General features: G+C 38.4%; 1 non-coding gene across 1 annotated transcript; it reads left to right on the top strand.

Annotated features, from left to right (window-relative positions):
* Positions 1–8,813: 8,813 nt before the first annotated feature.
* On the top strand, positions 8,814–8,920 carry LOC133309547 (small nucleolar RNA R71). The gene has a single exon (XR_009751340.1). It is a non-coding gene; the product is annotated as a small nucleolar RNA R71 (small nucleolar RNA).
* The last annotated feature ends 1,443 nt before the right edge of the window (positions 8,921–10,363 follow it).

The following is a 10,363-nucleotide window of genomic DNA, read 5'->3' as shown; positions in this document are numbered from 1 at the left end:
CCTCTCTTCATTGTGTGAGCCAAGGAGCCACTTTTCTCTTTGAAACCTTCACCTAAACACCATTGTTGATTGAGAGTTGGTTTTGTGAGGGTGTTGTGTACTCCTTTGTGGTGTGTGAGCTGCTGAGTTAGAGGAGGGTGGGCTGACCTTGTTGGTTTGGGTTGTGGGAGCTTGGGGTTGGCATTTTGAGCTTCAAAGTGTGATCCTTGTAGAGAAAGAACCAACCCTTGGTGTGTCATTTTCGTTTCCTTGAGAAGTCAGAACCTTGGGAGCTTCAAGTGAGCTCCAAGAGCATCATCTACCTTTGTTTTGAGCTTGTGGTATGATCATCACCTTTGGTCTTGAGCTAATGGTTAAAAATGGAACCTTGATGCATGTAATGGATTAAAGTTGATAACTTGAGGTTGGGTAATGTTAAACACACCTTAAATCGCATGTTTGAGCTTCTGTATGCATGAAATGAATCACCTTTGGGAAGGATATCTCGCGAAATGTAGAACTGCATTCTGTCGCGAAATATCCGGATATCGATATCCGGATATTGATATCCAGATATGGGGATCTGAATATCCGGATATTGATATCCGGATATGCCCCCGACAAATATCCGGATATTCTGGGTTTTCGTGAACAGTGAAGGTACTGTTCATACAGAATGCTATTTTGGGTTTGTGGACCCATGATTGGCTACTGTGGATTTCTGTAATGATTAAGGTTAAGTCAGAATCTAAGTGATTAAGGGCTTGTGGCTTTGTGAGAAGCCTTAAGACATGAAGTGTAAAGAAAAGACGTTGTCCTTATTTCTTATACTTGTTAAGTATGATTTTGATATGATTGTTGGTCTAAAACAGATTGTGATTCTGTTGTGTTTGGGCTTTGAGATTGGTTGGACTCTTGGCTTGGATTGTTAGCTTGCAAGGTAAGCTTTCGTGTCCTCGGTTTAGCCATTGTTGGTTCTACCATGTCCCATGGGAGGATGGTTTATAGGCATGATGTTGTTTTCATGATATATTGATTTGTTGAAAAGCTGTTGAGTTGTTATATGCAAGTGCCTTTATGATATGCATGTGGTGTTCCACCTATACGGTAAGTGTTGTGTATTTAGCAAGTGTACCAGTCACACAAGTAATAAAATGATGAGTAAAGATCGTTCCCACGAGGATTTGTGTTCAAACACTGATTAACCATATATACTTAAGTTGAATCATACAAAAAGTTATTGGTTGCATTGATTTCTTGTCACCAGAAATTGAATTAAATTAAATTAAGATTTGATAAAACAATGAAATATGAATTATAATTTAAACAAGTAATCAGACATCAATATCCCTCAAGCATGAACTTATGAAAGAATCAATCCTACTATGATTTATCTCCCATATGATGTTAATCAACATTTTTCTTATCATCAAGATGTAATCCCTTACTATCCTGATTGATACATGAATCAGAAACCCCAATACCTTGGTGATTCCCTTCTTAATACATGCATTAAATACTAAGATATTTGAGATTACATCAGAATCCTAGCATCAATCCCTTGAGTACTAGAACACTGATGATGAAATTGTCAGATATAGGAATAATGTAAACATCTATGTTCTACATTACTCCCTTGATGGAAAGCATTAATAAAGAACACTTCATATCATCACATAAGAGATAAACAAAGTATTCAATTAACCATTCATAAATTCACACTTGAGTTCCATTGAATCATACTACAAAGGACTCTACTCAGACATAATGAAAGAATAAAGAAGAGAAGAAGAAAGATCAAACTTCATTGTCATGATGGTTGAGTCTTCAATCTTCAATTACAATTACATAAAAATATACTAACTATTACAAGAACTAATCCTAAAGAATTTGGAAAGTCAGAGAAAGTGAAGAGTCAGATCAGAGGATCTGATATAGGATATCAGAGAATGTGAAGGCCCTTGCCTTTTATAGAGTTACAAAATACAACTGAATAACAACCAGAAACTGACATGGGCGCTAAAACGTTCACTGTTGGGCGTTTTAGCGTCCATGTTTGACGGATGCCCAACTGCTTTCAACTGATTCCAACGCTAAAATGTTTGACTTGGATGTTTTAGCGTTCAAGACCAGAATGTTTTCCCACATCAGATCTGAGCGCTAAAACGTTTGATCAGGAAGTTTTAGCGCTCAAGACCAGAAACTTTTCCAACAGCAGAGCGCTAAAACCTTTGCATTGGACGTTTTAGCACTCGACACCAGCAATTTTTTGCTTCATGATGCAGCAGCGCGCTATAACGCTGTATTTGGACGTTTTAGCGCTCAACACTTAGCATTCTCCCTTTCTTCAGAATCTTCTTCCTTCTCTCTGTTGCTCCTTGAGCTTCATTTTCCTACAAGACAACGTAAATTTTCAACAAAGCTTTCAGAACTTGTACTTAAGGGCTTTCCAGGACATTAACCTCTTTTCCATCCATTTAATCACACAAATTGATACTAATTCATGCTTAAAAACCCGATGAACTAAGGGTTTATCATAATTCCTAGATTTGGACATTGTTGTCCTCAGTAATGAATTTGAAACAGAGAAAGACTTGAGATTCTTTACAGATGAAACTCATGAGGATGGACTTCAATTAATAAAAGATCACATTTCATGGTACAAGCTTATAACCATGCAATCTCTTATTTCCTATGATTTACCCAATATCATATGTGAATTTTCAACAGATCAGTAAAGATGATATACAGAGACTTCCAAACAACGACACCCCCTCACTAGGAACTTCTCAAAAATTATGAGAATTTAACTCTCTTGCACTCTAGTGTTTAAGGATGCCCTTATCACTCATTCTTCGCTGCACTCAAACTACCATAGACTTGCCCATCTTCTCACTTTCCACAGTAACAATGATCTATAGAGAAAATCAAAAAGGTCTTTGTATGATTGACAATGAGGCTTGGTATTTGGCTAGACTAGAGGTAGGGATTTATGTTAAAGGAGGGGTTCATATTAGATGAATCAGATTCAGATAAGAGGGAAATCACAGTATTTATCAAATTCTTCCAAATTCCCCTAACTTTCTTCCTTTTCATTCCTTATACCTTTCTTTGAACCTTTCTTCCTCCTTTTTCTTCCCAACACTTTGTGTCTTTAACATTTTTTCTTTTTCTTTCAGACACTTTGTGTCTTTAACACTTTCCTCTGTCTCTTCCAGACACTTTTTGTCTTTAATACCCTTTTCTTTCTTTTCCTTCCTTCTTCCCTATATTTCCAACTCCTTGTGCATTCATTTATTGCAAGAACACTTCCCTCCCCACAGAACACTTCATCCATTATCACTTATCTGAAACCTTTAATCTGAAGGATTGGAATGAATGTAAGTTCTTGGTTTTATAGACAACAGGCTTAAGCTCAAGGGTTCCATGCAATGAAAACATTAAGGGTTGGCCATTTAAACTTTCTGGTTCAAAAAGGAAGTGCATCAATCATTTCTACCCTATACATCATGAACCATTTCAAGCAAGAAACAAGGCAAGTTCTAGAGTTACTCATGCAGTGAAGTGCTCTCTGAACAAAATTTTCTGTATAGGCTCAATTTCCTCACAGTTCAGAGTGCATGCTTGACTTTCTTTGTATGCATTAAAACTAATCTCTCTACTCTTACACATTGAATGAGTCATGCAATCATTTCATTGTACTCAACATGCAAGGTATAAGATTGTACCCTTAATTTGATCAATCATCTAAAACTCTGACAGGTCAAATCCTCATGAAATTCCATATCAAAACTGAACTCCAAATTCTCTATTACACTAAAATCTAAATTACACTAAAATCTAAATCACACAAAAAAACTTAGAAAAGAAAAGAGATTGAGATGTTTCCCTATTTTGGCTCATCAATGCGTATGACATCTCCATGAAGTTCGCATGCCATTCAATCACACCCCAATTCCCAGATTTAAACGTTGTTGTCCCCAGCAACTAATTTAAATCTAAAACAGCAATTGATCACTGAAACACATTCATATATAACCCAATAGCATCAGTACTATCGCAATGTGTATCAATCAAAACAGTGGGTATCTCAATGTACTAAACCAATGTAAACCAAAATAAAACAAAATAAACTGAAATGTAATAAAATCAAGAGTCTATGTGAAACTCTGAATCCTCCTCAGCTGAAGTGAGGGGATCTGATCCTGGATCAACAGTAGGTAATGGTGTGTATTCATCATCAGCAACCTGGTCCTCATCCTTCATCATTTTCCATTTTCCATTAGGCTTGGCAATGGTTTGCAAAATAGGCTCAGCTGCTCCCAGTTTGGTCCAAGTTTCAAAATCAGGGCTGCTTCTCCTTGGGGGAATGTCAATCCCTTCCTAAGTTTTCTTGAACTGGCAGTTTTGTTTCAGGATGTAGTCACAATGAGTGATCTTTAAAAGTTTCTGGATGGTATGAGCATCATATTTCACCTTCTTCCCCCTAACCAAACTTACAAAGTGTCGCTTGCCACCTTTATCCCCATTGTAGGCATTGGCATAGAATTCCCGACAAATAGCTTGGCTGCTATTGTCCAGCATGCTGCCAAAGGTCTCTCATTCCCTCTTAATAATCTGGGATTGGAATTTTGGGTACTCATCCCTGTCCAGGACAAATTTCCTCTCCCGAACAAAGGGCCTGGAAGAAGTCTTGTCATTGAATCTGACCTCGTGAGCAGCACTTTTCCATAATCGGGCATCAAAGGTAGGTGGAGGTGTAGGCTCAGTTGCCTTAGTCACCCTGGACCTCTTCTTGCCAGTTTTCTTCGGTGGTGGGGTAGACATGATCCTGCAAATGGAAGAATAATTCAGTATGCCATTCAAAATAATTGAGAGTTCATGGATCCAATTCCCAGATTTGAATTGGAAGAAGTAGTGAATTTAGATCCAAAAAATGCTTGTAAACACCCCCCCTCAAAACCAGACTAGCAGCCTGACTCATGCATGCAGCAGGGCATGGACGCTAAAACGTTCACACTGAGCGTTTTAGCGTCCTGGCCTTATGCGTGTTATAAAATAATTGAGTGCTAAAATGTGAAGTGACCAGCGTTTTAGCACCCTAGCTTTTCTGGGTCAGGTGTTTTTGCGAATACCTTGTGTGTGTGTGCAACATGCATTGTGTGAAAACGAATTGGAATCCTCTCATCCCCAAAATATTTTAAAATCAGCAGGATCCAACAACCACAAAGATACATTTAAGAAATAAAAACATTGAATTATTTGGATATTACATGGGAATCAAAACTTTGAGAACCCTAGATGATATGATAGAAATACTAAAATGATACAAAAATATGAAATGAGAAGAGATGATGACAACATACCTTGATTATAATAGGAGTAAGTGAATGTAGAAGGGAAATGGAGAAAGTTGATAATATCAAGAGGGGAGAATTTATGAAGTATGGAGAGAGTGAATGGGAGAGTGAGGGAAATGAGATAAAAGAACCGTGGAAATGATATAAGTGACGCGGCGCTAAAACGTTTAAACCAAACGTTTTAGTGCCAAGGACCAGAAAAATGTGCACACGGTAGTGGCAGCACCGCGCTAAAACGATAAAGAAGAACGTTTTAGCGCGCTGGGCCAGAGTGCTTGCAATCTGATGCATTGGGGAACGCAGTCAGGACGTTTTAGCGCTCTGGGCCAGAGTTTTGCATTGTGATGCAACTCTAGACCGCTAAAACATCCATCATGAAAGTTTTAGCGCCCAACACTTCTCAATTTTTTTTTTAATTTTCTAAAACCTTTTTCTCTTTTTTTCTTCTTCTTTTATATATGTTATTAATATTAATTATTACATACCAGATATAGTGCCTTGCCTCTCACTCAGCGCGTGTTTAACGTCACGAGCCTGACGGTTCTTATCTAGCTTACCTCCAACAGGGCAACTGTAAGAAGTTGCTTGTCCACTGCACTTCCAATGTATAGTTTCAATCTCTGACCGTTGACAGTAAAACTTTGGTCAGAATCCAAAGGACAAATTTTCACCGCTCCATAGGACTTCATATCTTTAACCACAAATGGTCCAGACCATCTGGACTTTAACTTCCCTGGAAACAATTTCAACCTGGAGTTGAATAGCAGAACTTGATTGCCCACCTTGAAATCCCTGGGTGTGATCTTCTGTCATGCCATAGCTTGGTCTTTTCCTTGTATAAGCTTGCACTCTCATATACAGAAAGACAGAATTCATCCATTTCATCTAATTGCAGTAACCTTTTCTCACTGCTGCTTTTGGATCAAAGTTTAAAAACTTAACAGCCCACAATGCCCTATGCTCCAATCCCGCAGGCAAATGACATGCTTTCCCAAACAACAACTAAAATGGAGACATTCCAATAGGAGTCTTGAATGTTTTCCGATATGCCCACAAGGTGTCATCAAGTTTCTTGGACCATTGAGTCCTAGCACTTCCAACAGTATTTTTCAGTATACGTTTAAGTTTCCTGTTAGAAATCTCAACCTGACCACAAGTCTGTGGGTGGTACGGAGTGCTTATCTTATGCCTGACTCCATATTTGGCAAGGACAACCTCAATCAATCTGTTATCAAAATGTGTTCCCCCCTCACTGATTATTGCTCTTGGGACTCCAAATCTCACAAAGATGTTCTTTTTCAGAAATGCAATCACAACCCGAGAGTCATTAGTTTGTGTGGCTATGGCTTCAACCCATTTTGACATATAATCAACTGCCACCAGGATATACTTATTTGAGTAGGAAGAGGGAAAAGGTCCCATGAAATCCATACCCCAAACATCAAAAATTTCCACCTCCAGTATATTGTTCAAAGGCATCTCATGTCTCCTAGAGATATTACCAGTCCTTTGACAGTTGTCACATGCTTCCACATACTTTCTGGCATCCTTGTACAATGTGGGCCAATAGAAGCCACTCATCAAAAATTTTGCTGCTGTTCTTTCACCTGCAAAGTTCCACCATAGGCTGAACCATGACAGTGCCATAAGACATTTTTTTGTTGCTCCTCTGGAATGCATCTTCGGATTACCCCATCTGAACATCTATAGAAAAGGTATGGTTCATCCCAAATGTATCTCCTCATATCATGCAGAAATTTCTTCCTCTGTTGCCAGGTGAAATCCTTTGGCATGGCTCCAGCAGCTTTGTAATTGGAAAAATCAGCAAACCACGGTGGAGTGTTAATTGTTAAGACTTGATCCTGCACCAACTTTGTGCTTATGGCCAGTATTTTCTCATCAGGAAACTCTTCCTTATCAAGTATCACAAAGGCCATAGGAAAGATGAATTTATCCACCTTGACCAGAACATCTTCTACCACCCCTTCTGGTCTCTTGATGGATCTATTTGCTAGATGCAGAATAACATTGGTATCTTTCAACTTGTTAATCCCTAAATCTCTACAGACAGACAATGGCATCAAATTTATGCTGGCCCCCAAATCACAAAGTGTTTTTCCTACTTCCACATCTCCAATGGCAATAGGGATGCTGAAACTTCCTGGATCCTTTAACTTTGGAGGAAGCTTCTTCTGAATCAGGGCACTACACTCCTCTGTGAATGCCACAGTCTCATCATCCTTCAACTTCCTCTTCTTAGACAGAAGATCCTTCATGAATTTTGCATAGTGTGGCATGTTCTCCAAAACTTCAGCAAATGGAATGTTGATCTGCAACTTCTTGAAAATATCCAGAAACCTTGTATAATGCTGCTTCTGAATTTCCTGCTTCAACCGTTGAGGATAAGGAACTTTGGCATATGGAGACAAATTAATTGGCTGGTCCTGCTTATCAGCTATTTTCTTCTTCTCCCACTTCATCAACTTCTTGGGTGAATAATTATTTTCAACTACTACCTCATCTTCTTTCTTATCTTTCTCAACTTTTTCTTCTTTTTCTTTTTCAACAACAACATCTTCAACGACAACTTCCTCCTCATCTTTCTTTTCTTCCACTTTCTTCTTAACCGATTGAAGCACAAGCCCACTTCTTATAATTATGGACTTGCAATGCTCCTTTGGATTCACCATGGTATCACCAGGGAACTTTCCCTGTGGCCTTTCAGATATCTGTCTAGACAACTGCCCAATTTGTGTCTCCAAATTCCGGATAGATGCTTCATGGTTCCTGAATGCTGTTTTTGTCTCTTGCATGAAAGCAGAAGTTTCCTCTATGAAAGAATTTGACCCCTGAATATAATCTTGAGTAGTCTTAGATAACTGGGCAAAAGCTTTCTCCCATGCAGAGTTATCACCTTGTTGTGATGAGTGTGTTGAAGGAGGATGCAGTGGAGGGTTCAACTGATGATTGCAACTGTAACTGAACCCTGGGTGTTGATTCTTATTCTTCCATGGTGGAACATACACATTTCGCCCCTGATTGTTGTGGTTCCTCTGATCATAACATACCTCATTCACTTATGCTTGTTCAACTGATCCCCCATAATCATAATCATCCGTAACATGGCTCTTCCCACAAATGGCACACACAGAATTAGTGTCCGCAGAAGCAACCTTTTGAGAAGTTAGCTGCTTAGTGAGAGCATCCAGTTGTTGTTGTTGTTGTTGTTTCTGCATCTGCATCATCTGATCATTCTTGGCTAACAAAGCATCATAGCCATCAAGTTTTATAATTCTCGTTCTTCTGTCACTCACTGGAGCATTGTCAAACTCCTGAGATGCTAGGGACTCAAATATGTCAAGGGCCTCCTGAGGGGTCTTGGTTGTCAATGAACCACCAGCTGTGGCATTCACCAATGTCCTAGTATTGGTTATCAACCCTTGAAGGAAAATTGCTGCCTTATTCCACACTTCTATACCATGTTGTGGACATTTTTTCAAAAGTGTCTTGAACCTCTCCCAAGCCTCATAGATATACTCTGACTCATTTTGCTTGAATCCTGTGATCTCATCCTTCAATTTCGCTCTCTTGGATGCTGAAAAGAATCTGGCTAAGAACTTGGTCCGCAGATCATCCCAAGTTGTGATACTTCCTTGTGGTAGTGACTGTAACCATCTCCTGGCATCATCCTTCAGTGAATGAGTGAACAACCTCAACAAGATAGCATCTCTGGTCACCCCATTGATTTTCACAGTATCACTCAACAGTAAAAAAATTTCAATGTGCAGGTATGGATCTTCTGCACTGGTTCCAGCAAACTGTTCCTTCTGCACCAACTGTACTAGTGCAGGCTTCAATTCGAAATTGTTGGGCTCCACTGTAGGTTTAACAACACTCCCAATGGTGGGATGACAGTGGGAGTCATGCAATCTCCCAGTGTCCTTTGTGGTGGTGGTGGTGGTCTGTGATTTTCTGCCATAATTTCTTCTTGAACTGTCACACTTGATTCACCCCTTTCCTGTAACTGTCTTCTTCTTGCTGCCTTCCATTTTTTCCTAATTGTCCTTTCTAATTCTGGGTCAAACAACAGAGAATTTGGATCAATAGTACCTCACATACACCAGAATTGAATTTGAACAAAAATTCACACAAAAATATAAAGTGCTGAAAAATAAAAGATTCAATCTCAAATACTAATGGTGTCTGTTAATGTTGAAGAATAAATCCCGGCAACGGCGCCAAAACTTGTTGTGTATTTTGCAAGTGTACGAGTCACACAAGTAATAAAATGATGAGTAAAGATCGTTCCCACGAGGATTTGTATTCAAACACTGATTAACCATATATACTTAAGTTGAATCATACAAAAAGTTATCGGTTGCATTGATTTCTTGTCACCAAAAATTGAATTAAATTAAATTAAGATTTGATAAAACAAATGAAATGTGAATTATAATTTAAACAAGTAGTCAGACATCAATATCCCTCAAGCATGTACTTATGAAAGAATCAATCCTACTATGAATTATCTCCCATATGATGTTAATCAACCTTTTTCTTATCATCAAGATGTAATCCCTTACTATCCTGATTGATACATTAATTAGAAACCCCAATCCCTAGGTGATTCCCTTCTTAATACTTGCATTAAATACTAAGATCTTTGAGATTACATCAGAATCCTAGCATCAATCCCTTGAGTACTAGAACACTGATGATGAAATTTTCAGATATAGGAATAATGTAAACATCCATGTTCTACACTACTCCCTTGATGGAAAGCATTAATAAAGACAACTTCATATCATCACATAAGAGATAAACAAAGTATTCAATTAACCATTTATAAATTCACACTTGAGTTCCATTGAATTAGACTACAAAGGACTCTACTCAGACATAACGAAAGAATAAACAAGAGAAGAAGAAAGATCAAACTTCATTGTCATGATGGTTGAGTCTTCAATCTTCAATTACAATTACATAAAAATATACTAACTATTACAAGAACTAATCCTAAAGAA

The sequence above is a fragment of the Gastrolobium bilobum genome, unplaced genomic scaffold, assembly GCF_033153095.1.
Source record: "Gastrolobium bilobum isolate Gb01-03AN ecotype WA unplaced genomic scaffold, APGP_CSIRO_Gbil_v1 utg79595, whole genome shotgun sequence".
Classification (NCBI taxonomy): domain Eukaryota; kingdom Viridiplantae; phylum Streptophyta; class Magnoliopsida; order Fabales; family Fabaceae; genus Gastrolobium; species Gastrolobium bilobum.
This window is presented reverse-complemented; position numbering and strand designations above follow the sequence as displayed.